We start from the raw sequence: 26,689 nt of genomic DNA, 5'->3' as shown, positions 1-26,689 counted from the left end.
TGCACAGACATTCTCAATCTAGCAAACACAAAAAGTTTAACAAAAAATGGCCGTTGTTGTACACAGAACCATACATTATACACAGAATACCACACATGGGATGCTACTTGTTGAGCAAACAAAAAACAGGGCAAATACATGGATTATTTCCACATAAAGATATCAAAGAAGTTGTACATTTAACAAAAGAGAACAATGCACTTCAACCACTTCTGCACCTACCAAGCAACAGAACTACAATATTTTATATTCCTTATAGAAATTTAGAAAATGTATCTCACAGTAAAAAATGAAAGCACTTGTATGATGTGACTCAATACATATTTTCGTTTAACTAAATGCAAAATCTCCACACACTTTTGAAACAAATTGGAGAAGCTCATAATGAATGCTAGACTAGTTATAAACCAAGGTAATTACAAAGATTCTATTATGAAAATTTTGTTCATCTATTCTGAGAAAAGTGACATTTTACAAACTGTACGATGAACACCTTTTGGAAACAGCTTGACAGTCTGCACTTGAGGCAGTGAGAAGAGAGATGTTAGCTGAGTTGCAGGTGGGAAACATTTCCTCCACTCTCGTCTTCTCGCTTTCGACACAGTCTGCAGAGTCCACACTCACATATGGGTGCTATACTCAACATGTCACTTAAGAAACACTGATTGAATGTATGAGACGCAGCATGTCATTCAAACATTGGCTAGTGAAAACGACAAAATAAGAATTAATTGTGCACAGCAATTACTATGAATAAACAGCATTAAGTAAACACTGATACATACATAACACCAAACTACAGAAATTCGAACAAGTGAAGAAGCAAATTTTCCATGTTACATATACAACTACGAGTTGTTATAGGAACAAAGAGTACACATGAGAACCACTACCGCTGGCCAATATATTAATCAAAAGAATAAACATGTAAAAAGAGTATTGTCACTGCACACTTTGTATTTCCTATATAGATTTTGCTAGTATGAAATATTTTGTCTAATGACACGCCCATTTTGTCGTGTCAGTATGTGGCATACTTCAAAACCAAATTCACACATATGACCATAAGTAGGTGTAGAATTATGTGCAAGAAGAAAGATACATCGGAGTGAGAATAAATATACGTTTTTCCATGGAAAAAGATATGGTCATGCGCTAGGAAGCATTTATATGATACTATCAACAGCTACTTACAATAAGAAAGAACTATACGATTTATATATAACTGCAACCAATTACGATATGACGATTATACCATACTTTAAATTATTCTGTTGAAAACTACATCTACATTAAAGTGAATACAAAAACTAATGTACTATATAGGAAGTAAAACAGGAAGAAAATGAAATTAGGTTCTCGTGATTAAAATGGCAAAAACTTTGCATAGCTAGCAACTACAAGCCCTAAGGTAAGTTAACGCTCATTATGGCATATAAACGTTATTTACGCAAATTCAGGCAGCAGGCAAATCACTGTCAAAGAGCTTGTGAGGAAATATGAAGTAGTGATAAGCATATATTCTGAGAGGTATGAAGATGAAACGTTATCAGCAAAAATATTAAAAGTAACAAGCTGTACTTTATTTGTGTGTATGTCTGAATGAACACGTTGACTTACCTACAGGCAGTTATGTATAATTAAGAAGTTATGTAGTAATAAGAAGTTTGTAGGAAATGATGAAAAGTAGCACATCCCATTTGGCAGAAGGATTGCACTGGAGGTGGAAGAAACCAAATAACAGTTCCTCCCTCCTGAAAATTAGTTTATAGGTTTTGTATGGGGAACTACAGCCGTAATTTTTCCCGAGGGCATGCAGCTTTACTGTATGATAGAGTAGCATGGAGAGCTACATCAAACCAGTCTCAGGACTGAAGACCACAACAACAGGTTTTGTATAATTATTATGTATGAATTTATGGAAAGGAGTTGCTAGTCTCCCATCCGTCGCTTCCCCGGGTGACAGATAGGGGAACGCTCACCAGATATGGTGTGTACTAGGAAATAAAATACCCAGGGCAGACCAAAACTAGCAAGCCTCCGCCCCTCTAACAGGGGAAGGGGGTTGGTGGCAGGAAGGGCATCTGGCTGTAAAAATATTGCCATAACAAGAGGAATGATGGATGCTTCTCAAGATAAATGTCCCGGAGTAATAGCCTCCCATTCGGATCTACGTGGGAGGCGTTTTGCGAAGGATCCAAAGGTGTTCAAGATCAGAGTGGGAACTCTAAACGTGGGAACGATGAGGGGAAAGGGAAGAGAGATAGTAGACATGATGCAGAGGAGGAAGATAAAGGATTTCTGTGTGCAAGAGACATGGTGGAAGGGCACTAAGGCAAAGATCTTAGCTAAAGGCTATAAGCTACTTTACAGTAGTGCAAGCCTGGAATCAAGAAATGAAGTTGGAATTTTTTGTACAGAGAGCTTCAAGAAGAGGTATGTGAAGTCAGCTGAGTAAATGACAGGATCATGTATGTTAAGATGTTGTTTGGCGGAGAAGTGGTAACAGTGTTGACAGCCTATGTACCCCAAGCGGGATGTTCGGAGGACGAGAAGGAAAAATTTTGGAGAGATCTGGATGGAGTAAAGGTCGGAATACCAGAGAATGAATGAGTGATAGTTGGAGGGGATCTAAATAGTCATGTTGGCGGAAGGAAAGGTGGGGAAGAGAGGTGGCATGGAGGATGGGGGCATGGCGAGAGAAATGAGGAAGGAAGAAAGATAGTGGAGTTTGCAGTGGCTTTTGATCTAGTGATTACGAATACCTACTTCCTAAGAAAAAGAGAAAAATTAATAACATACAGGAATGGCCAAATTGATTACTTATTATGTAGAAGGAAAAATAGTGGGGATGTGCTAAATACTAAGGTTATATGCGGTGAGGGAATAGCAACACAACCTAAGTTGATTGTAGCGGATTGTGAGATGAAAGTATGTAAAAGACAGAGGCACATAAATCAATGTGAAAGGAAAATTAAGTGGTGGAGATTAAAGGATAAAAATTTGAGAGGGGAGTTTAGCGAAAAAGTACTGGGACAGGTAAAATTGGCAGAGAGTTTGCAGGAGTGGTGGAAAATAAGGAAGACCGGGGAGGAAGTGTTTGGGTTAACATCTGGGAGAGGGGTGCCAAAAGATAAGGAAGCATGGTGGTGGAATGAAGAGGTGCAGAAGGTTGTGAAGGAAAAGAAAGACGCTAAGAAGGAGTGGGGTATGTCCGGAAGTGCTGAGGATGGGCAAGCATACAAAAGTGCAAAGAAGGAGGCAAAACGAGGCGTGGCTAAAGCTAAAGCTGAATCAGTGAGGGAGGCATACGAACAACTACAGAAAAATCAGGATACGAGACAACTGATATGGATAGGCAAATCAAGAGATAAAGCTTCTAAGGATCTAACAGGAATAAAACAAATGAAAGATGAAACAAGAATAATTCTTCAGGATCAGGGAAAAATAATCCAAAGGTGGTTGAATTATTTTGAGAAATTGCTGAATGAAGAAAATGTAGGGGCAAACTAAGGATTAACGATGGATATAAGTAGAAATGAAGTCGAACGGGCAGTTGAAAAGATGAAAAATGGGAAGGCAGTTGGCGCAGACCAGATCCCCATTGAGGTATGGAAGTATCTCGATAAAAAGAGAATTGGGCTCCTTTGGGATTTAATGAAGAAGATTTGGCGACAGTAGGAGAAGCCAGACGAGTAGAGAACTAGTGTACTGATCCCAATACTTAAGGGGAAAGGTGATGTGCAGGACTGCAGTAACTATAGAGGTATTAAACTGATGGCACACACAATGAAAATTTGGGAAAGAGTTATAGAAGCAAGATTACACAAGGAGCCTGTGGTGTGTGAAGAACAGTTTGGGTTCATGCCTGGAAGAGGAACGACTGATGCAATACATGCTTTAAGGTGGATAGTGGAGAGACACTGGGAGCTACAAGCCAATGTACATATGGCTTTCATTGATTTGGAGAAAGCATATGACAGAGTCGCAAGGGACGAAATATGGAGAAGCATGAGAGAACAGTGCATGCCAGAGAAGTATGTGAGGTTAGCGAAGGAAATGTACAGAGGAGCAATGACACAGATGAGAAGTAGTGTGGGCATGACAAAGGAGTTTCCAGTAAAAGTAGGGTTACATCAAGGGTCTGCGCTTAGTCCCTACCTCTTTGACCTGATTATGGATGTCTGGTGAAAGATGTGAAGAAGGAAGCGCCGTGGAATATGACGTTTGCAGATGATGTGCATCGACAGAGTTGAGGAAAAGCTGGAGGATTGGAGGAAGGCACTAGAAGAAAGAGGTATGAAAATTAGCGGGACAAAGAATATTTAGCACTGAAGGATGTGCAGATGAGGTCTTGCAAGATCCAGGATGATGAGCTGAAATCGGTCTGCAAATTTAAAAACCTGGGGTCATACATAAAGAGGGACGGAGGACTGGAAAGCGAAATGCACAATGAATAAATTGCAGTTGGAACAACTGGAGGAAAATGAGTAGAGTGTTGTATGACAAGAAGGTGAGCATTGGGTTGATAGGGGAAGTGTACAAGTCGATGGTAAGGCCTGCTATGATATACGGGGCAGAGGCATGGCCAATCACAGTAGCCCAGGAAAGGAAGTTGGAAGTGGCAGATATGAGGATGATTTTTTTTTTTGTTATGGTTTTAGGGCGCAAAACTGCTATGGTCATTAGCGCCCGGTCTGTGACTTACGAAACAGTAAAAAAACGAAAACGGAAACCAGCAGCAATGGAAACGAAAGTCATAAAATTGGAGACACTAAAAGCAGAAGGAAGGCTTAAAAATCCACTACAGAAAGGGGTTGGTTGTCCCAAAAAAAGCTTCAAATGACTGACGTCATTTCACTGGCACGAATGAACTCTAGAACGCGATCGGCCGATCGCGTGTCATCTGCTAAAATTGACGATAGATCAGGCGACAGCTGTAGACGGGCGCGTAACGGATTAAAATAGGGGCATTCAATTAAAAGGTGTCTTACCGTCCACAGCTGAGAGCAGTGGGGACAGAGTGGGGGAGGATCGCCACTTAAAAGATGTCGATGGCTAAAAAGACAGTGCCCTATCCGGAGTCTAGTTAAAATTACCTCCTCCCGACGACGCGCTCGGGAGGAAGAGGTCCAAGCACAAGGAAGAGTTTTCACGTCCCGCAATTTATTTTGTGGAAGTGTCGACCAATGTGCGTGCCATAAAAGAGTAACACGACGACACAAAACGCTCCGTAGACCGGCGACGGGAATCGATTGAATAGCTGGCCGGAGAAGAGAGACTGCAGCCTTGGCCGCAATATCGGCCGCCTCATTTCCGCAGATACCAACGTGTCCCGGGAGCCAGAGGAACGCCACCGAGACGCCCCCCCCCCAGGTGGAGTAAGCTCAGACAGTCCTGGATCCGGTGGACCAGAGGGTGCACAGGGTAAAGAGCTTGGAGACTGAGGAGAGAGCTGAGAGAATCGGAGCAGATAACGTACTGTATCCGCTGATGGCGTCGGATGTAGTGGACGGCCTGGAGAACAGCGTAAAGCTCCGCAGTATAGACCGAACACTGGTCGGGAAGCCGAAAGTGATTTGGGGTGTCGCCAACAACATAGGCACTCCCTACACCTAACGATGTTTTCGAGCCATCGGTGTAAATAAATGTGGCTTCCGTCATTTGTGCACATAGAGCAGCAAATGCCCGACGATAAACAAGTGAAGGGGTACCATCCTTGGGAAACTGACAAAGGTCGCGGAGCAGGCAGATCTGGGGATGGAGCCAAGGCGGTGCTGTACCCCAAGTTGTCAAGAAGGTTTTAGGAAAGCGGAAGGAAAGAGAATGGAGCAGTTGACGGAAGCGGACTCCCGGTGGTAGTAGGGAGGAGGGGCGGCCTGCATACCCTACATCAAAGGAGGCGTCGAAAAAAATGTCATGGGCTGGATTAGCAGGCATGGAAGACAGATGGCTAGCATAACGACTCAGAAGGACTGCTCGCCGATTGGACAGTGGAGGTTCAGCAGTCTCAGCATAAAGGCTTTCCACAGGGCAGGCGTAAAAAGCTCCAGACACTAAACGTAATCCACGGTGGTGGATAGAGTCGAGACGCCGAAGAATAGACGGCCGAGCAGAGGAGTAGACTATGCTTCCATAGTCCAATTTCGAGCGCACTAAGGCGCGATAGAGGCGGAGAAGGACCACTCGGTCCGCTCCCCAGGAGGCTGTTGAGGGATCGCAGACAGCGAGCCAAAAGATACGAAATGTGGGAGGACCAGCACAGTTTTCTGTCAAACATAAGACCCAAGAATTTAGCGACATCTGAAAACGGAAGGTTGACAGGTGCTAGATGTAAGGAGGGTGGAAGAAACTCCTTACGTCGCCAAAAATTAACACAAACGGTCTTACTGGGAGAAAAACGGAAGCCGGTTTCGACGCTCCAAGAGTGGAGGCGATCGAGACATCCTTGAAGACGTCGTTCAAGAAGGCTGGTCCGTTGAGAGCTGTAGTAGATCGCAAAATCGTCCACAAAGAAGGAGCCCGAGACATCAGGAAGGAGACAATTCATAATTGGATTTATGGCAATGGCAAACAGTACAACACTCAGCACAGAGCCCTGGGGTACCCCGTTTTCTTGGGAGGAAGTACGGGAGAGAGTAGTGTTCACCCGCACCCTAAATATGCGCTCTGCCGTAAATTCGCGAAGAAAAAGGGGCAGCCAACCTCGAAAGCCCCAAGAGAATAGTGTGCGGAGGATGCCTGTCCTCCAACAGGTATCATATGCTCTCTCCAGATCAAAAAATATTGCTACTGTTTGGCGTTTCCGGAGAAAATTGTTCATGATGTAAGTGGAGAGAGCAACAAGATGGTCAACTGGAGAACGATGCTTTCGGAATCCGCATTGGGCAGGTGTTAAAAGACTGCGGGATTCCAGCCACCAAGCTAAACGGTAATTCACCATACGCTCCAAAACCTTACAGACACTACTCGTGAGAGAAATGGGGCGATAGCTAGAGGGGAGATGTTTGTCCTTTCCAGGTTTCGGAACAGAAACGACGATAGGTTCTCGCCATCGTCTGGGAAAAGCACTGTCGGTCCAAATTCGATTATAAAGGCGAAGGAGGTAATGCAGACTATGTGTTGATAAATGCAGCAACATTTGGATGTGGATACCATCCGGTCCTGGGGCGGAGGAGCGAGAAGAAGAGAGTACATGTTGGAGTTCCCGCATGGAGAAAACAGTATTGTAGCTTTCGCGATTTGGAGAGGAGAAAGCAAGAGGTCGCACTTCTGCTGCACGTTTCTTCGGGAGAAACGCTGGCGGGTAATTGGAAGAGCTCGAAATCTCAGCAAAGTGATGACCCAATGAGTTAGAAATTGTGACGGGGTCCACTAAGGTATCATGCGCGACAGTGAGCCCAGAGACCGGGGAGAAACTAGGCGCGCCTGAGAACCGTCGAAGCCGACTCCAAACTTCCGAGGAGGGAGTGAAGGTGTTAAATGAGCTAATAAAGAATTGCCAGCTTGCCTTCTTGCTATCGCGGATGACACGACGGCATCGCGCACGGAACTGCTTATAGCGGATACAGTTGGCCAAAGTAGGATGGTGGCGGAAAACGCGAAGAGCACGTCGCCACTCACGTATTGCGTCACGGCATGCCTCGTTCCACCAAGGAACTGGGGGGCGCCGGGGCAATTCGGAGGTGCGTGGTATTGAACGTTCCGCAGCTATAAGAATAACGTCGGTAATATGTGTGACCTCATCATCGACGCTGGGAAAGTGACGGTCATCGAATGTCGCTAGAGACGAAAAAAGTGTCCAATCGGCTTGGGCAAACTTCCAGCGTCGCGGGCGCATACATGGCAGTTGAGGCTGGAGTCTGAGGACACATGGAAAGTGGTCACTCGAGTGTGTGTCATCAAGGGCGAACCATTCGAAGCGCCGAGCTAGCGGAACAGTACCGACCGCAAGGTCCAAATGAGATAAATTGGTCGTGGAGGCAGACAAAAATGTAGGGACCCCAGTGTTGAGGCAAACTAGATCCACTTGGTGGAAGACGTCTAGCAATAGTGAGCCACGTGGACAAGGATGTGGAGATCCCCAAAGCGGGTGGTGGGCATTGAAGTCCCCAACCAGCAATTTGGGGGGTGGAAGCTGACCTAGAAGATGAAGGAGATCAGCTCGGGCCATTGGTGTGGACGATGGAATGTATACAGTACAAAGAGAGAACGTGTATCCAGAAAGGGAAAGACAGATGGCGACAGCTTGGAAGGAAGTGTTTAAGTGAATCGGGTGATAATGGAGAGTATCATGGAGAAGAATCATGAGTCCTCCATGGGCTGGAGTGCCTTCAACAGAGGGGAGATCATATCGGGCGGACTGAAAATGAGGGAGAACAAAGTGGTCATGGGGACGCAGCTTTGTTTCCTGAAGACAGAAGATGACCAGCGAGTAGGATCGTAAGAGGATCGACAATTCATCCCGATTGGCTCGAATGCCGCGGATATTCCAGTGGATAATGGACATAGGGTGAACAGAAAATGGAGGAATGTGACCAAGGGTGCTGTCAACTCAACGACTGCTCAGAGCTTGCGACCGACAGCATGGAATGGCATTCAGCCGAAGGCAGAAGATCCTGATCCATAGGTTTTTCAGGAGCAGCTCCTGCCACCAGCGATCGGCCGGTTCATCGGCCGCCAGCAGTGCGCCTCGGCGACTCAGAAGACGGCCGAGGGCGATTTCCGCCAGGTGGTGCTGTAGATGGGACACGCCTTGGCGGAGAAGGAGATGAACTGGGTTTCTTTGTAGCCTTCTTGGAATTATGATGTTTAGATGAAGGAGGAACCGATGGTTGTGAAGTTGGGGTACGTAAAAAATCTTCACGAGTATGCTCTTTTTTCGAAGTCTTGGTGTCGGACTTTTGGGCTCGAGATTTAGTAGAACCCAATGAAGGGTGAGCCATAGAGTGGGCAGGCGAAAGTGGTGAGGTTGAACGGGCGATCTTTGGGCTGGCCGATCTGACGACCGTGGCACTAAAGGTGAGGTCGCAAGTCTGCGTGGCCGCCTCCTTTTTTGGCCGAGAGAAGCAAGGACAGTGCTGTATTTTCCTGTCTGAAGCACGGTGGGCTGTCGACTGGTGAATAATTTTCGAGCAGCAAAGGTCGACACCTTTTCCTTCACTCTGATTTCCTGGATGAGCTTTTCGTCCTTAAAAACGGGGCAATCTCGAGAGGGAGCAGCGTGGTCACCCATACAGTTGATGCAGCGAGGGGATGGAGGTGGACAAGCACCCTCATGGGCATCCTTGCCACACGTAACACATTTGGCCGGATTGGAACAGGACTGGCTGGTGTGATTGAACCGCTGACACCGATAACAACGCGTAGGGTTTGGGACGTAAGGGCGAACGGAAATTATCTCATAGCCTGCTTTGATTTTCGATGGGAGTTGAACTTTGTCAAATGTCAAGAAGACAGTGCGGGTTGGAATGATGTTCGTGTCAACCCTTTTCATAACTTTATGAACAGCCGTTACGCCCTGGTCAGACAGGTAGTGCTGAATTTCTTCGTCAGACAATCCATCGAGGGAGCGTGTATAAACGACTCCACGCGAGGAATTTAAAGTGCGGTGCGCTTCAACCCGGACAGGGAAGGTGTGGAGCAGTGAAGCACGCAGCAATTTTTGTGCCTGGAGGGCACTGACTGTTTCTAACAACAAGGTGCCATTCCGTAATCTGGAACAAGACTTTACAGGACCTGCAATTGCGTCGACACCTTTCTGAATAATGAAAGGGTTGACCGTGGAGAAGTCGTGACCTTCGTCAGACCGAGAAACAACAAGGAACTGTGGTAACGATGGAAGAACCGTCTGTGGCTGAGACTCAGTATACTTACGCTTGTGAGCAGACATAGTGGAAGGTGAGGAAACCATTGCGGAAGAATCCCCCATGATTACCGGCGTCTCCGATGGCGCGCTCCTCCCTTGTGGGGGCCCTCTCTGAGGGCACTCCCGCCTTAGGTGATTGTTCACACCTCAGGTCACACCTCCCGACAAACGGACGGAGGGACCAATCGGCACTTTCGGAAGGTATCAGCTCGGGTAATCACCCTTCCCTGGGCCTGGCCGTTACCAGGGGGTACGTACGTGTCCTACCTGTCTACCCGGGGCGGGGAATTACGCGTTACCCCGTCACCGACTACGCACAAAAATGCGTGGGTCGGCCTTCAGACACGCACAGGGAGGAAGAAAGAGAAAGGAAAGGAAAGAAGAGAAGTCTCAAACGCCGCAGCGGAGAAAAGGGTAAAGAGAAGAGGTAAAGAAAAGAGAAGGACAAAGGAAGGAAGAAGACATACAAGCAAAGAAGGCAAAGAATGCGTTACATTTTCGAGCGTCCGTCTCCGGACGTAGGCACAAACCATACTCCCAGATGGGGAGAAAGGGAAGGAAAGAGCCAGACGTGAGGGGAGGAGGGGCGAAGATAGGGGATGGGGAAGGATGCGGAAAGGGAAGGTATGCAGCCCGGAAAGGAAGGAAGGCCACATTAGCTCGGGGTCCCGTGCTCGCTACGCACGTGTCCACAAAAGAGTTGTGGACCCCCTGGGGGAATGAGGATGATGAGGTGGATGTGTAGGATAACAAGGAAGGACAGGATTAGAAAGTGGGACCCATGGGGAAAAATACACAAGAGAGCAGACAAAGGCAGTACGGACACTTAGAGAGAAAAGGGGAAGAATATATCAGAAACAGAGTTGAAGATATAAAGATTGAAGGAGATAAGATATCCGGGGACCTAAGGGAGAAAGGATGGAAGAAGGAAGAGGCAATGGATAGAATACCATGGAGGAGAAGGATCCAGAAGAGCAATGCCGGCCCTACGTGACGTGGGGCAAGGCGACAATAAAGAAGAAGAAGAATTTATGGACAGCAGAATAAGTAGGTACATTTGTATTCAGTATGTTGAAACAGCTAAAACACAAATGTAACTCTGCCAGTTGAAGATTAATGACTAGTTCAGTGGATCTCACATTAACTCAGATTCTGTGTTAAGCGATTACGTAAAACTTTGAATGCTATGTCTAATGAAATACATGCATGTTTACATTGTACAAAGAGTAATACAAAACTAGTGCTGTGGAAAAAAAACGAACAGTATATTCAAACACAGTGTTACCAGTGAACATAAACATAAATTGCAATAAAAACATATACAGTATACAAATATCTCGTTTCACAGCATAAAAAGATGGTTTCAACAGTAATTAGCTGAGTGAAAAATTTAAGTACTAAACAAAGGCTTTTGAGACATAGGTGGGGATATAAGGAAAACCATGCTGTGACCAGGAAATGGATTTACAACCAGTATTTCACCTGTCCCCATAGCAAGTAGCGTAAATTGTTTGTGAAAACAAATACTAGTACAAGAAGATGCATGACGTTTATCTTAAACAGAACTTGCTTTATGTAATTCCTACACTTTTCCTTTATTGAAGTAGTGGTGAAGTGGTGAAATTGCTCTTCATTGTGCTGATGATAAGTATCAGTTTTCAGGTTTTTGTGGGAGATGTAAAGGTTTTGAGAAGTAAATTCTTCACACTCTGAAAGAAATAAAAAGGGGAAAATTTTCTTAGAGATAAAAATAAAAGTGTCAACAAGAATTAATTACGAGGAACCTCGAATTAGAACATAGATAAAATTTTCTTGTAACTGTACTTGTATGTCTTTTGTTTGTGTTATGCCTTAAGTGAAGTTGACACCTAGTTGTTAAAAAATCGTTCTGTGCAACGATACAGGTTTGCAATCGTCAAGTGATTCAACATCTGCAATGAAGTTTAACGAATCTGCAGTGCTGAGCCTAATAAACAGAACAGCGGCACATGTGTGCTCAGGAAAAGATGAACACTCACCAAAATGTCGATGAAGATTTCATGCAGAGACAGTTGGTCCAGTAGGGTCCTTCGGCGTCATGATGCAGTGGAGACCTTTGCAGCTTATGGAATCCGCAGGCAGGTGTAGACAGCTACCATGAATGAATACTACAAGCTACTCTCACTCTGTCATTTGCACGAATAATACCCTGCATGGTGAGGAAAATAGTAGCCACAAGGAACTTCAAACAATATAGCCAGTTCACACTCATGATTCAACGACAACAGAAAAACAAAGGACAGAGAAGTCGCAATTTTCGTTGTGAACTAAAGGAAAGATATGCATTTGTCAACATTCAAATAAAGAAAGATAAATATTTAATCGCATGTGAAATAGGACTACATGATGTGAAACAATTGTAATATTTTCCTTTCACAGGTAAAGTAATGGATTTATTTGTAATTTTAATACAGTGTAAGAATATTTTTGGTAAAATACACGGCATGCAAAGAATTTGATAAAAACAAGGTTCTCACATAGCTGATACACATTAGTCAAATAGTATATTAAAGAATAATAGACAAATATGCCAATAGTTGATCGTCCAACACAAAGGTTTCTGACTGCACATTGCCCCTCTGAGTAAAAAATGTAAAACTTATAAATTTGTATAAGAAAAGGTAATTTTGTACTTTTTGCTATGTATATTAATCCACAGACAACAGTAGGGGGAAAGTGTAATGGCACTTGTTAGATATGTCCAAAGAGGTATATATAAGATAAAAAAGGAAGCTATGTGCTGCAGCTGAGAGATGCTCTTAGATGGGAGATATTTGACTGTCACTTTACTTTCTTAAGTCGGCAAAAAGAGAGAAGTTTAAGATGTGTCTTGATGAAGAGAGGATGTGACCTTTTATATCACTCTTCCTATTGTAACAGTTTTCTTAATAATATTGGATTTTGGGTTAATATAATAAACCTGAAGAGAATTACAGTGCCTGTATATTAATTTGAGAAACAGATCATCTCATCACATTGAAATATGAGTTTCTTTCAATAGGCAACTCAGTCAACAATTAGCGACTTCTGCCATGGATGTATTTAAGATGAGCATCACAACAGAAAGTAGAGACAAAAGTATCCCACTGAGAAGAAAACAAAATGAGGAACATTTACTATTAAATTTTCTAGAAAGTTTATTACAGACATTTTTTATGGTCTCTGTTCAGTAGCCAGTCGTGAAAACATTTCATTAACTTCTATTTATGACTTCACAGATAGAATTCAGTCAACATTTCCAGTTCAGAAACTGTAATTCATTAACCAGTAAAAAAGTAGAATATAATATGATATTTACATAAATGCTTTTCAATTTGATATTGCATAAATTGTGGGCTCTAGTTATTAGTTTAAGTCTTCTGGTCCGATTTTACTTCCATGTGATTAGCAGAATTAATCGGCCAGCAGTACATTCAAGTTATTTTTCTCACTTTACTAAAGAAATTTGGCTTTTCTTCATCTGCTAAAGTGAAATGTTCTCCTCCACTGAAACACTCAATTTATTTGAAACAAAGTGTTTCTTTCCACACTATTGACAAGTTTCAATTTCAAGTCTGTGTTTTCATTTCTAGTAGATATAGCATCAACAGATAGCGTTAATGAATCTCATATTACGCCACAATAAAGAACCAAACATGAGAGAGTACTCCAAGAAAACTGATGTCCCAAACACCATGCCTAAGAGCTTAATTCTGCGTACTTCAGAATCTAGATAAAGATATACAAATGTGCATTTTGTGTCAAATTATCCTTTTCGGTGTGCTTCACAAAATTCCAGTACTTTTGCCATACTCACAGATGTTTTGTTCCTTTTACGACATTACGTAAAATCTCTTAATGCTATAAATGTTCACCTGAAGGCAACTAAGAAGGCGAATTTGGTCAGTAGTATTGAATGAAATGTTTTGTTTCATATATATCGACAGTTGAGAAGAATAAATGGTTTCTTTTACAATTCTACATTCCATGAAGCACAAATCTTTCAATCACAACACTCTTTGGAGCCTATCCAGTACATTCTCTAATGTCCAAATTACTTCTTAATTTGTGTTATTTATGTCTTAAATTTAGAGAATGCCATTCTTTGGCAAATTATACACTGGGAAAATATCACATATTATCATTGTATTACGTTTTCCTTGGTTTATATCTATGATATATTTTGTAAGCAGTTTTTTATAGTATTACACATCTCACTTTTGACTTGATTTCGTTAATAAACATTAATAAAAGAACGAGAAACCCTTAGATCACACATTCTAAAAGCCATTTCCGTACTGTTGTTGCTCTGTATAAATGACTGACACTATATAGGAATGCCAAGAATTTAATGAGGCAACAGATTAATTTCAACTCTAAACTATCTGGGACAACTTTCCTGAACTTTAATATATGAGAACAAAACTTGATAGTGATTTAATGCATAGCATAACATGAGACCAGAGACTGTCATTGTAAAACGTCTGGTTCAATAGCATAATACAGATTGTGCTTGCTCTTTCCGCAAAGTTCGTGTGTTGTTCTCAATTAGGAAAGAGCAATAAACAGCATAAAGCCAACAGATGTCTCTAGAAGATATCTTTTTCAAGTATTAACCTATTTCATATACAAGCATTATACACATACTGAGATCATCTAGGTCTGTTGGAAGTAAGAGCAAAACCTTAACTGCACATGCTCAAAGTAGACACAGAATTAACCACTTTTTTCATACAACAGAAACCTTGCCTTTATAATAGTAGCCCTTTTCTTCAATGAAAACTTGCCAACACATATAAAATATAGCCAACACTGTCCCATTCTGTTAAAACAGTGTACTTGTTCTAAGTGCTTTCTCGACGTGTTGTGTGACTCTTGTACAAGTGCATGTGTAGAATTGGTGATGTACAAGATCAAAAAATTAGGTTCATTTTGAACTGTAACCAGTGAAGATTGAATGTAACACACTTCTATACTGATGTCACTTTTCCCAGTTTTAAGGACATGAAGTTACCTACACAAAAAACGATGTCCTTTTTACCGATCTTAGAGGCATTGATGTACGTAAGCATAGCATCTTCTTAGTTCCCAGGCTGTAATACAAAAGCTGACATACATGGCGTTTTAATTTTGTAACAATGCATTCCAGTATGGATTGACAACTAGGGCCACAGGCGACAAAGCAACGAAACGCCAAGCAGAAGCGTTTGAACTCTGCAGATACTGAGAGTAGGGTTTACACATCATCATAGCTTCACACACACACACACACACACACACACACACACACACAGTACCACAGTACCACATGTTTTCTGGTGCTCAGAAGTAGCCATCTGGTAGGTTCTTAAACAAGCATTTTGAAAACGGTTGTGAGTGGTGATAATATCTTTAAGCCAGCTTGACACACGCAATTAATGTGACGTCACGTCTTGTGTCTTTCTGTAGGGGCACCATGAGCTACCATATACAAGACACCACAAATTTTATGTAGTTGCACAGCTTTCAGTATGGTGTCAAGTGGAATCATATGTGTCCATATTAAAGGTATGTGCAGATTAGGGCGTTAGAGCTAGGAGAAGAATTAAATGTGAGGAAGATAAAGACCAATATTTGGATCTGAAAACAGATTTCGCACAAAGATATATTAGGGGCCACAAAGACATTTAAAAAAAAAACACTCAAAGATGAAAATAATGTCTGCTACAGCAAACCAATAACAGTTAACATGTAAATATCATATGTTAATACATGCAATTGTAGTATCACTGGTGTATGCCAGTAGCTGTAGTGTTACTTTAGTTGCATGTGTAATTCCAGTTCTATTAAGCTGGGTTCACACACGCAACTAATGTAACGCCACAGCTTGTAGTTTTCTGTAGTACACAGCGAGGTACTGTTCACACAGAATGTCACGAAGAATGTGTATTTTCACAGTTTTCAATGTGTCGTCAGCTGGAATCATATTTGTGGGTATTAATATTTATAGTGCAGGTTATGGCATTACAAGGGTGACAAGAGTTGAAGACAAGGAAGATGAAACCCAAATGTCAGATCTGAAAATAAATTTCGTGCAGGGCTAAATCAGCAACCACAAACACATTAACAAAAAAAATCTAAGACGAAAATGCTGTCTGTTATGGAAAACTAATCATCAGCTGACATGTAAATACCATCTCCAATACCACTCCTCCGAGATTGCAGAATCTTACTCTATTTGTTGATCTAGCCGTTTCGAATAACTAATTTTTAGCTTGCCAGCTGCTACATCACATTTGAAGCTATTTCCTGCATATATTCTCACAAATAACAAAATTGTATGGTCCACTTTTTAGGTTACGTATTAAGTTTAATATTTATTTTTCATCCCAAACTCTTTTAAATTTATGGGATAGGCTTAGATCGTTGGATTGCAAAAATTATGCACACACACATACAAGTAAACTGCTCCATGAAATTAAATATAGGTTATTCTTTTTGTCGTTCCAGAAGCTACGGAAATGTACCTGTTGACTACTATTTTGATTATTTTCAGTATTAAATTAAAAACACACTGAACTCAAATGGAGAACAGCAGCAATTACCCTATTATAACCGCGATAGAATGTTCGTGTTTCGAAATACAGCCACCAGGGAGCGGTGTGGGAAGTAAACTAGCGCAACAAAGTACAATCAAGCTTTACTTTTTGTCGCGTGACAAAAGTTGCGTCTTTTAAGTTGCGACCCTGAAACCTCGGATTTCAACCGTGTAAATGCAGTACGCCACTAGCTGTGGCGACAGTTCCGTTGTGTGTGTATTGTGACCCCGGCGTTTACACGATCGAGTCTTATCGATTGTAGGTCGATTGTCGCTCTATGGTTCTTCCGGTACCGGTCCATGTGTTTGTAACACGTTGGTCAATATTAGGACGGAGCGAAGGGTGTTGAAGGTAATTATTTTGTGCGTATTAGTTTTCTTTTTATTTTTTTACTCGTAGTTGCTCTTTTTAGTGCCCGTGAAGCAATAATGTTTTCCTATCATGATTATTGTGTATTTTTCTTATTTCAGGTGACTGAAAATGGCGAAGTCAAAGAATCACACGAATCATAATCAAAGTAAGCAGTTATTGTGTTAAGGAAGCGTTTTACCATATTGTTATCATAAAACTGAGCATCGTGGAAACATTTTTTCTTCTTAACTACGTATTTTATTCATGATTAGCAGTATGTCGTTTGGAATAGTAGTGTTGTTCTCCCCTACCACACGTTTTCTTCTTGTATAGCAACAAATTGTGGGGAACTGTAGTGTCCTCCTCCTCCTGATCACTAAAGCCAAATTGAATTGATTTGTATTTATGTTGAAGTATGCTTTTCCTACACGTTTGTCCGAGGGAGCTAGATTGTAGGTAAAAGTACAGATGCGTATTCTCATGGAGGCAGGCTTCTTTACGTATGAAATTTATCACTCTCCTAGACTAATAATTCACTCTATTTATTAAAGATAATGCAAATGCAGTATGTTTTGTGGTTAGCTTCTATTTATAAGAAAATTTCGTCAAGTGCTGCATTCTGGACGTTCGAAACTACGAAGTTTGAACGTTATATATTTATTCGATGAGGGTAGTGGTGTTGCTGACATCTTTCGTGATAACACTTATTGGTTGGCTGACGGGAACGGCTTGTGAAGAGAAATTTGTATATCGTGCTCACATGACCTTCAACTTTCAAACGTGTTGATGGTTCTGAAAGTTCTCTGCCTCTCACAGAGAGTTGTTAGTCACACTGCCGTACTCTCCTGGGTTTTAGGCTTTACAACAGAACACTTGGTAGTATTGTTTAAAAGAGATAAGCTGATTTCATTGCATTCCTATATCTCTTGTACTATCTAGATGTTATCAAGTACAATGTTATAAGTTGTTGGACCATAAATGTCGTATCTGGTAAGGCAAGTAAAGCAGGTATGTCACGACGTCGCCAAGTTTAGTTTGTGTCGCGTGTTTGTATGTGTGATGTTGATGCGGTCGGTGGTGCTGTCTGGTTGTGTGTTTGGGGGTTTCGTGTTAGGTTTTGGTGGTGTGGATTTAGTTTGCGCTTGTGATATGTTTGTAGTGGCGTTTTGCTGTGGTTTGTGGTGCGCTCTGGTGGTGGTTGTGGGTTGCATGTTGTGTGTAGTATTGGGTTCATTTCAGTGGTTGATTGTCTGGTTTTGTCGTGGTGCTGACTGTGTGTCTAGTGGAATATTTTACAGTGAGTGGTTGGTTTAGTTTTTAATGCCTAAGTTACTGCGTCTTTCGGTTCGCTGTGGGGGCTTATGGGCGACACTCCCATGTTGCTTGTGAGCTGGCCGCGGTGGTCGTGCAGTTCTGGGCGCTCCAGTCTGGAGCCGCGCTGCTGCTCTGGTCGCTGGTTCGAATCCTGCCTCGGGCATGGATGTGTGTGATGTCCTTAGGTTAGTTACGTTTAATTAGTTCTAACTTCTAGGGGACTGATGAGCACAGCAGTTGAGTCCCATAGTGCTCAGAGCCATTTGAACCCATGTTGCTTGTAAAATTCCTGCAACTTTTCGGTCTTTTGGCTGAATTCAGGCAGTGTTTGTTGTGTGAAGAACCTATGAGGCTTACCAAAGTTCCGGCGTCTTGGACCAGAGACGGCTATATGTTGAGATGTTGGAGGGATAATGTGCAGTGCTCTATATGTCGAGGTTCATGGTTCGAGAAATCTAGGTTGTGCATGCATGAGATTGTGTTGATGAGTTATCATTTTGTTATCAATCCTCTCACAGTTTGTGTGTATGAGGTGGGTGTGAGTGAGCGAACGGTGCTTGGCTGGTATTCTTTTTGTTGTGAGGTTTGTTCTGAATATATTCAGTACAGGGGTGGGGGCCAGGGGTAGTTGTAGAGATTGACGAGTCGCAGTTTGGGAGGGGAAATCCTGTGGTTGGTATAAGGGTGTGGGGGGCTGTGGTATTGTGGGGGGGGGGGGGTCTTCAGAATGTGTTTTAAAGTTGTTGAGTGTCGACCAAGAAAGAAGGGTTTTGATTCAGGAATGTGTTCAAGAGGGTAGTACTGTAGTTTTGGATGGGTTTTCTTCTTATAGGTGGTTGGGTCAGCAGGGATACCAGTATTTTGTAGTATCTACATCTACATCCATACTCCGCAAGCCACCTGACGTGTGTGGCGGAGGGTACCTTGAGTACCTCTATCTGTTCTCCCTTCTATTCCAGTCTCGTATTGTTCGTGGAAAGAAGGATTGTCGGTATGCCTCTGTGTGGGCTCTAATCTCTCTGATATTATCCTCATGGTCTCTTCGCGAGATATACGTAGGAGGGAGCAATATACTGCTTGACTCTTCGGTGAAGGTATGTTCTCGAAACTTTGATAAAAGCCCGTACCGAGCTACTGAGCGTCTCTCCTGCAGAGTCTTCCACTGGAGTTTATCTATCATCTCCGTAACGCTCTCACAATTACTAAATGATCCTGTAACGAAGCGTGCTGCTCTCCGTTGGGTCTTCTCTATATCTTCTATCAACCCTATCTGGTACGGATCCCACACTGCTGAGCAGTATTCAAGCAGTGGGCGAACAACCGTACTGTAACCTACTTCCTTTGTTTTCAGATTGCATTTCCTTAGGATTCTTCCAATGAATCTCAGTCTGGCATCTGCTTTACCGACGATCAACATTATATGATCATTCCATTTTAAATCGCTCCTAATGCGTACTCCCAGATAATTTATGGTATTAACTGCTTCCAGTTGCTGACCTGCTATTTTGTAGCTAAATGATAAAGGATCTATCTTTCTGTGTATTCGCAGCACATTACACTTGTCTACATTGAGATTCAATTACCATTGCCTGCACCATGCGTCAATTCGCTGCTGATCCTCCTGCATTTCAGTACAATTTTCCATTGTTACAACCTCTCTATACACCATAGCATCATCTGCAAAAAGCCTCAGTGAACTTCCAATGTCATCCACCAGGTCATTTATGTATATTGTGAATAGCAACGGTCCTATGACACTCCCCTGCGGCACACCTGAAATCACTCTTACTTCGGAAGACTTCTCTCCATTGAGAATAACATGCTGCGTCCTGTTATCTAGGAACTCCTCAATCCAATCACACAATTGGTCTGATAGTCCATATGCTCTTACTTTGTTCATTAAACGACTGTGGGGAACTGTATCGAACACCTTGCGGAAGTCAAGAAACACGGCATCTACCTGTGAACCCGTGTCTATGGCCCTCTGAGTCTCGTGGACGAATAGCGCGAGCTGGGTTTCACATGACCGTCTTCCATGTGTTCCAAAATTCTACAACTGATCGACGTTAGAGATATAGGTCTATAGTTCTGCACATCTGTTTGACGTCCCTTCTTGAAAACTGGGATGACCTGTGCCCTTTTCCAATCCTTTGGAACGCTACGCTCTTCTAGAGACCTACGGTACACCGCTGCAAGAAGGGGGGCAAGTTCCTTCGCGTACTCTGTGTAAAATTGAACTGGTATCCCATCAGGTCCAGAGGCCTTTCCTCTTTTGAGCGTTTTTAATTGTTTCTCTATCCCTCTGTCGTCTATTTCGATATCTACCATTTTGTCTTCTGTGCGACAATCTAGAGAAGGAACTACAGTGCAATCTTCCTCTGTGAAACAACTTTGGAAAAAGACATTTAGTATTTCGGCCTTTAGTCTGTCATCCTCTGTTTCAGTACCATTTTGGTCACAGAGTGTCTGGACATTTTGTTTTGATCCACCTACCGCTTTGACATAAGACCAAAATTTCTTAGGATTTTCTGCCAAGTCAGTACATAGAACTTTACTTTAGAATTCATTGAACGCCTCTCGCATAGCCCTCCTCACACTACATTTCGCTTCGCGTAATTTTTGTTTGTCTGCAAGGCTTTGGCTATGTTTATGTTTGCTGTGAAGTTCCCTTTGCTTCCGCAGCAGTTTTCTAACTCGGTTGTTGTACCACGGTGGCTCTTTTCCATCTCTTACGATCTTGCTTGGCACATACTAATCTAACGCATTATGTACGACGGTTTTGAACTTTGTCCACTGATCCTCAACACTATCTGTACTTGAAACAAAACTTTTGTGTTGAGCCAACAGGTACTCTGAAATCTGCTTTTTGTCACTTTTTCTAAACAGAAAAATCTTCCTACCCTTTTTAATATTCCTATTTACGGCTGAAATCATTGATGCCGTAACTGCTTTATGATCGCTGATTCCCTGTTCTGCGTTAACTGTTTCAAATAGTTCGGGTCTGTATGTCACCAGAAGGTCTAATATGTTATCCCCACGAGTCGGTTCTCTGTTTAACTGCTCAAGGTAGTTTTCAGATAAAGCACTTAAAAAAATTTCACTGGATTCTTTGCCCCTGCCACCCGTTATGAACGTCTGAGTCTCCCAGTCTATATCTGGCAAATTAAAATCTCCACCCAGAACTATAACATGGTGGGGAAATCTACTCGAAATATTTTCCAAATTATCCTTCAGGTGCTCAGTCACAACAGCTGCTGAGCCAGGAGGCCTATAGAGACATCCAATTACCATGTCTGAGCCTGCTTTAACCGTGACCTTCACCCAAATCATTTCACATTTCGGATCTCCGTCAATTTCCTTCGTTACTATTGCACTTCTTATCGCTATAAACACGCCTCCCCCTTCACTGTCCAGCCTCTCTCTGCGGTATACATTCCAATCTGAGTTTAGGATTTCATTACTGTTTACGTCTGGTTTCAGCCAACTTCCTGTCCCTAGTACTAAATGGGCGTTGTGACCATTTATTAATGAGAGCAGTTCTGGGACCTTTCTGTAGACGCTCCTGCAGTTTACTACTGCAGTTAACCACAGTGTCGAGTTTAAAAATTATGAATGTCGGGCCTGTACCCTAATATTATAGAGGGGTTTTGGGTTGCTGTTAAATCTGTTATTGGGAGGGGGACGAGGTGCTCCTTTAACCTTTAAGCTCATTTAGATGAGTACTGTTGGCAGAAGACCATCGCTGAGGGCTATTGTATTTTTAGGGTTTTTACGGACTGTCAGTAATAAGTATAGGCAAAAGGTTGTGGGTACGTTAGGTTTGGCTGGGGGGGGGGGGGGTGGGGGGGAGTGGTCGTGGTTTTTTGATTTTGTTGTGGAGGATTTGTTTTGTTGTAGTGTATGTGGATGGGTTGTGGTAGTGGTTTTTTGATTTTGTTGTGGAGGATTTGTCTTTTTCTCCCGATGTCTGATTTTTTTTGGGGGGGGGGGGTTGGGAATTTTATTTGGTCGTCTTTTATTCTGTTGGTGTGGCTGGGTGTGATTGTGGTGTCTGATCTAGAGGGCAGCACCGGAGCTTTTTGTCATGAGTTTTAGATGGTTGGTCGGTTATGTGTGTATGCGGGGGGGGGGGGGGGTGGTTGGTATTTGTGATTTGATGTGGTGAGTTGTTTTTGATCTTTATAAGTGAAGGAAAGTATTTAGTTTCAGTGCGTAGTTGTAGCTGTGGGGCATTTGGTATTGGTAGTCTCTGTTGATCTATATAGGTCAACAGAAGTGTTAGATTCCAATTTTGTTGGTTTGTTGTTTTTTTTTTGAGGTAATGATGATTGTGGATGTGGTTGTAGTTTTTGGTTTCATGATTTGGTGTCTGTAGTTTCTGTTGACCTTTATAGGTCAAGGGAAATGTTAGATTCCAGTGAATATCGTTTTTAGTCGATTTTGGGAAGGTTGTGGTCGTTTTGTTTTATCGTTTCTGTTGTTTGGTTTAGTGGCGCGTGTTTAGTTGTAGTTTGTCCTTGCCCAAAAACCTCCGATTTCACCTGCTTGTCCCATTAATTTCATTATATTTTTGGAGGGATATGTGTTTGATGGTTTTTTTGATCTATTTTTGTGTTTGTTGTCCCTCCCTCCCTCAAATAAATTTCCACTCTGAGATACAGGCCTCCAAAGATGACACTGCGCATGCCGTTTTGAATATGCAAATTTTGGAAAAAAATTTAATGTTATTTATTTTATTTGAAAGATAATGGCTTTATGATTACAAAGAAATCCTCCATTTGGATTTATCTGCCAAAGTTCTTTTACTATAGCATTCTAAACTTTTTTATAATTTATGGAATTTTTTTTCCAAAAATGCCAGTACATAATACTTCGATTTTTTCCTATTGATTAGTCCATATAGTCCTACATTCCCTGGAAAAGAGAGCTTGCACTTTTAGGTTAAACTGGTTTTATAAACAACTGAAAAATCAAAACTTAGCCTTATTTAAGGGGAGTTGGAATGGGAAAGATTTTTTTGTATTGTTGGATTTTTATATCATTATAAAATTTGCAATTTTCTGAATAAAATGTATATATCACTTATAAACTCAAATGGGATTTATTTTTTTAAATATAATCTACACCAGTTGAAAATGTTAAAATTTTTACATGCATTACTTCAGGGTATAATAAAATCAGTAATTTTTTTATACAGAAGGCTGTGGTTTGTTGGGTTGCAAAGGTGGCTGGGAGAGCAATTTCCTGACCAAATGCCCCTCCATTTCTGCATCCAATGACGCCTGAGGGCTGAGAGGATGGCAGGACAGTCAGTTGGCACCATTTGGCCTTCAAGGCCTGTTCAAAAGTTGTTCATTTTTGTTTAAGTTTGTTTCTCACATACAGCATTACTACCATCTTTTTAACTTTTCTACAGTTCTTCAAATTGGTTTTACGTTCATTAGTGATTTAGGTTTGAGTTGGTTGCTGTGTGTAGAGTAACATTTAAATGCCAGCCAATGCTGGATTTTAGAACAATTTTGATGTGTATATTTTACCTGTCAGTGCAACCAGTCTATATTGACTGGTGACACAAGTTGTTATCAAAATCAATATACATCATCATTTATCTATACCAGGTGTGATTTGATGTAATCTGGATTTCCAAAAATCCAAGTAATCCAGAAATATTGTACTAATGCAAAAACTCAAAGTACTGCAATATAGGCTACAAACCTAGACACTAACCAGAAACATGTTTTAAGCATTTAAACTCTATATTTATGTAGTATACTCACTGTTAATTACAGATAAGGTATGTAAGTTTCTTTTGTTTCAAACTTCTCTGTTTGTTTGTGAGCAGCACAGGGCATGGAGATTTCACTAACATTGTTTCGACTGGAGTTGTTTTTACCTGACATTTTAGGTAAATTGTTAGTTTTCCTAGCTATGCCACTGCCTCCATCTGAGGAATTATTTTTTTCTGTGAAACACCCATTTCACTGTTGCTGTCATTCTTTGTAGTAAAACAGAGAGGAATACGAATTTTGTCATTGGTCATCATGCCGTAACAAGCATTACTATCATTCTGCAACCAAACATCTACTTCATCAATTTTGTCTGGCTGTGAAGTAAGGATCACCTCGGGTAGTGGGCTTTTTCTGCACGATTGGCATGGATATGGCTAAACCAAACGAATAATCCTTTTCTTGCTTTCCTTATTGTGTCATGCAAACTGCCTTTAGTTGTCATTTTGAAGTAGTAGCCTTCAGTATCTTTTTGGTTCTTCTTCCAATCTGACAAAGGTGATGTCACTAAAAAATATTCTGCTGCTGCTGTGTTTTTCAGTAGTTCTTAGTCTATTGTGTTTAGTGCTTTGGAGTAAAGTAAACTTGAATATTTTATTGTTGTATGTTAGACTCTTTGCTAATCTGGCCATTCCTCGCACATATTTGTGCCAAATTAGTGGAAGTACTAGAGTTTTTCGTGAGCTGAATGATTTTCACCGATGCCTGTCAGGTGCCACACGCCATGTCATTTTTTCCAGTTTGATAGCCATCCCTCTCTAGCTGCAGACAATTTCCTGCTTCCAAGTTTTTTTGTTAAATGCAACTACTTTTTCCATTATTATTGGACCACTGACTGGAACTCAATTACTTTGTTATTGGAGCAACCATCTATTAAACAGCTACAACAGAAAGTTATGCAAACAATTAAGAATTTTCTGCATGTAGTAAATAAGTGCTCGTCCAACATTGTATTCAGCAGCAATGGTGTTCTGTGAAGAACCTCGATTCAAGTTACCTGTTTGTTACCAAGTTTGAGTTTCTGCTTGTTGCAAGTTTGAGTTTCTGCTTGAGATACAGTGTAACATGTTTCCTTTTAGAAGTGGTGACACTGAACTGTGTGCTGGACCGAGACTCAAAACTCTGGACCTTCACCTTTTGTGGGCTAGTGCTCTGCCGACTGAGCTACTTTGGCATGACTCATCCTCATAGCTTTTTTAAGGTAGGAGATGATGTATTAGCGGAACTAAAGCTGTGGGGACAAGTAGAGTTGTGAGTCATGCTCAGATAGCTGATTGTGCCACACTTGCCCATGAAAGGCAAAGGTCCAGAGTTAGTATCTACCCAGCACATAACTTTAATCTGCCAGGAAGTTTCATGTTACGGATTGTTTAACATCATAATTAACTAACCATAATGTTGCAGAGGATAATTTATTGTTGTGTGTGCCATTTCTGCTTGAGTGACTATATGCCGGATGGAGGTCAGATTACTGTGAGGCCAGATTTCTGAGGGCCAGATTAGAGTTTACTAAGGAGCAGATTAGCGAAAGCTTAGTGTAATTTAATAGAATGGAAATTCAGCTACAAACTATTCAGAGATTTTATGTAAGTACTTTATTATGTTTGTTTTCTGTTTAAATGAAGAGCACATTTTTTTGTTTATTTTTCAGATAGGAAAGCACACAGAAATGGCATTAAGAAACCAAAGAGATACCGCCATGAATCTACATTGGGTGTAAGTATAGTGATCCCTTTTTGCACTGAGGAACACAATGCCTCGCTAACATACTTTTAATTCTCGTTTGCACACAATTTGATGATGATGTTCATATAATAGTCTGTGTGTGATGAATGGAAAGTCAGTATGTGCTGTGTGAGAAAATAATAGCAACATTTCTGATAACATTATGGGCTAACTTGATCAGTTTTTGTATCTTTTTCGTCAGCACTAAAAGTAATTTGCATTGCTCTAGAATGCATTTTTATTTCTGAAGTTGGGAAAACCTAGATTGTATTCCACTTTTATCTCAGTCTGATGACTGGAGTAGGATTGGAAGCTCCTCATTTTAAACATTGTGATTACAAACAATGTAAAGAAGAAATAAATGGCTTCATAAAGTAGATGATACTTATTTAATATGAAAGAAAATAAAGATAACTGGATACTTCCTTGTCTATTCATCATTATCTTCTTGTATTAGTGTCCAGTTCCTGAACATTTTCCTGTTATCTCAGGACTTGGAATCGGATGCGTACAACTTTGTTCTGTAACATAGGAAGATGCATAGCAACAAAATTCATACACAAGACACATGGCATCAATTCAGAAAAGCTTGAACCTGGCTGATAACTCACCTACTTTAATATTTTAATAGTATGAGAAGATACTGCACCTAATTTGCCCCATGTTGTGTCTGAGTCAGTGTACTCCTCCCCTCTACTGTACATTTGCCCACTGTTTTTACTCTTTGGTCTTTGTATTGTTTTGAGTTGTCACCTTAGTTGTGATTATTTCACTTTTTGTGATCAGTAAGTAGGTGTTCTGCCTACTAAGTTATTTTTGTTTGTTATTCATGTGTTAAGTGTTACAGTATTTTGACAAATACACTGCTGGCCATCCAAAATTTCCACCAAGAAGGACCCCAGACACCACAGCTAAATTGATTTGGGAGATAACACTTTGTACAAAGATCACATGATTGAAAATACATCCCCATGTGAAGAAAGGAAGATGATGAAATCAGTATTGAGCGTTCCTGCAATTGCAGGCTATAAACACTGCTACATGCCTCA

The 26,689-nt window shown here is 41.5% G+C and overlaps 1 long non-coding RNA gene across 1 annotated transcript; it reads left to right on the top strand.

The window, feature by feature from the left end:
- The first annotated feature begins 16,932 nt into the window (after positions 1-16,932).
- Positions 16,933-25,634, top strand: LOC126174838 (uncharacterized). Its single transcript, XR_007535490.1, has 2 exons — positions 16,933-16,981; positions 25,567-25,634. It is a non-coding gene; the product is annotated as an uncharacterized LOC126174838 (long non-coding RNA).
- Positions 25,635-26,689: the final 1,055 nt, after the last annotated feature.

The sequence above is a fragment of the Schistocerca cancellata genome, chromosome 3, assembly GCF_023864275.1.
Source record: "Schistocerca cancellata isolate TAMUIC-IGC-003103 chromosome 3, iqSchCanc2.1, whole genome shotgun sequence".
Classification (NCBI taxonomy): domain Eukaryota; kingdom Metazoa; phylum Arthropoda; class Insecta; order Orthoptera; family Acrididae; genus Schistocerca; species Schistocerca cancellata.
This window is presented reverse-complemented; position numbering and strand designations above follow the sequence as displayed.